Source organism: Monopterus albus, unplaced genomic scaffold (genome assembly GCF_001952655.1).
Source record: "Monopterus albus unplaced genomic scaffold, M_albus_1.0 scaffold114.1, whole genome shotgun sequence".
Lineage (NCBI taxonomy): Eukaryota > Metazoa > Chordata > Actinopteri > Synbranchiformes > Synbranchidae > Monopterus > Monopterus albus.
The window spans coordinates 775,188-777,672 of NW_018127994.1; the positions used below are offsets into that span (position 1 = coordinate 775,188).

At 49.2% G+C, this 2,485-nt stretch overlaps 1 protein-coding gene across 1 annotated transcript in view; it reads left to right on the forward strand.

Annotated features, from left to right (window-relative positions):
* Window positions 1-2,485, forward strand: part of rmdn3 (regulator of microtubule dynamics 3) — a 56,277-nt gene that overhangs the window by 11,431 nt on the left and 42,361 nt on the right. The gene's annotated exons all lie outside the window — the stretch shown is intronic.

Genomic DNA, 2,485 nt, shown 5'->3' on the forward strand with positions numbered 1-2,485 from the left:
CTGGAAGAGCATATGGAAGAAGCACCACAGCAGCCTCCCTGAACAAGACCCAGTAATCATCACAATGGCAGACATTCAAGAGAGGGGCTCAAGTATGGAGAGCTGGACAGCACCAGGCCCTGGCATGATCCACGCCTGCTGGTTAAAGAAGCTAACTTCACTCCATGAACGCCCGGTGGGACAAATGAACCAGCTACTAATGGATGGAACCCACCCTGAGTGGTTAACTGAAGGCCGGACAGTCCTGATCCTGAAGGATTCTCAGAAAGGAGCAGTATCAGGCACATGGCTCAATACATTAGCAGCGCCCAGAAAGGAACTGGTAGTAACACCAGAGGAGCAAAGCACCAGCTACTGGTTGATAAAGTAGTCACTCGAGACTGCAGGACCAGGCATACCAACCTGTGCACTGCCTGGATTGACTACAAGAAAGCTTATGACTCAGTGCCTCACACATGGATCCTGGAATGCTTGGAACTGTACAACATTGACAAGACTCTAAGAGCGTTCATCAAGAACTCAATGGGAATGTGGAAAACAACTCAGAGGCCAACTGCACAAGTCAACATCAAGTGTGGTATCTACCAAGGAGATGCTCTGTCCCCGCTGCTGTTCTGCATAGGCCTGAACCCCCTGAGCCAGCTCATCACCAAGAGTGGTTATGGATACCGACTACGGAATGGAGCAACCATCAGCCACCTCCTCTACATGGATGACATCAAGCTGTATGCCAGGAGTGAACGAGACATTGACTCACTGATCCACACCACTAGGATCTTCAGCCAGGACATTGGATAATGGATAAGTGTGGTTGAATGGTAACTAGGAGAGGGGAGGTAGTCAGAACTGAGGGGATTGTACTACCAGAAGGCAACATAGCAGATGTTGAGGGCAGCTACAAGTACCTTGGGACCCTGCAGACAAATGGTAACCATGAAAAGGCCGCAAGAAAAGCAGCAACTATCAAGTACCTGTAGAGAGTAAGGCAAGTGCTGTGAAGTCAGGTGAATGGAAAGAACAAAGTCTGGGCGATTAACACCTACGCCCTGCCGGTCATCAGGTAACCCGCTGGCATAATAAGTTGAAAGAGGAGATAGAGGTCACTGACATCAAGACAAGGAAGCTCCTTACAATGCACGGTGGGTTTCACCCCAAGTCCCTCATCCTGAGACTGTACACTAAGCGGAAGTAAGAAGGCCGAGGATTAGTGAGCGTCAGAGCCACTATCCAGGATGAAACTACAAAGATCCATAAATACATCAGGAAGATGGCTCTGAGTGATGATGTGCTTAGTGAATACCCCAGGCAGCAGAAACCAAAGGAACTAGGGAAGATGGAAGGACTCGTCAACAGGACTAACTCTGACTTTGCACGTTCTGCTGCTTTATGCTTTACGACGACTTGGCTCAGCGACTCCATCACGGACATTGCAATCCAGCGCCGAGGGATTAGCTCTTGGGCTAACATACACAGCAGCCAGAAACCGAGCACTATGTTCTGTGGCTAGATAATAGGACCGGCATTTCAGCAATAAAAACTCCACTTCTGGCGAACAGTTCTGAGATATATATATTAGAGCACAGCATTCTCTGATTTCCCATTGTGCTGTAATCCTAGCTCTTAGCTCGTCCAATTTGTTTTCCAGAGACTGTACATTAGCTAGGAAGAGGCTCAGTAGTGGCGGTCGGGTATCACAAGCTTTTAGCCTAGCATGGAGCCCTCCTTTCTTGCCCCGTTTGCGTCTCCGGGTCGCTCTCCTGATTTCAGCCTGCTCTCTCATGCCTGGTGCTTCGGAAGGAAGAGCAGGAACCCTCATGGAAGAACAAACCTCCGCATGGTATGTACCACCGTCAAATAGAAGAAGTTGGCTGATATTGAAAAATCCTACTAGTGGCTGGACTGAAAGAGAGCACATAGGCACTAATCGTGGCAGCAAAGGAACAGGCTCAAAGTACAAGATCAATAGAGGCTGGGGTCTACCATACCAGGCAGGACCCCAGGTGCAGGCTGTGCAAAGATGCCCCTGAGACAATCCAGCACATAACAGTGGGGTGCAAGATGCTAGCAGGCAGGGCATACATGGAATGCCATAACCAAGTGGCTGGCATAGTGTACAGAAACATCTGTGCCGAGTACCAACTGGTAATGGCCAACCAACTGGACATAGTAGTGGTGGACAAACAGGAAGTAGGCCGTAGTGATAGATGTAGCAATCCCAAGTGATAGCAACATCAGGAAGAAAAAACACAAGAAGCTTGAGAAATACAAAGGGCTGAAAGAAGAGCTAGAAAAGATGTGTAAGGTGAAGGTACAAGTGGTCCCTGTGGTAATAGGAACATTGGGGGCTGTGACCCCCAAACTGGGAGAGTGGCTCCAACAGATCCCAGGAACAACATCTGAGATCTCTGTCCAGAAGAGTGCAGTGCTAGGAACAGCTAAGATACTGCACAGGACCCTCAAGCTCCCAGGCCTCTGGTAGAGGACC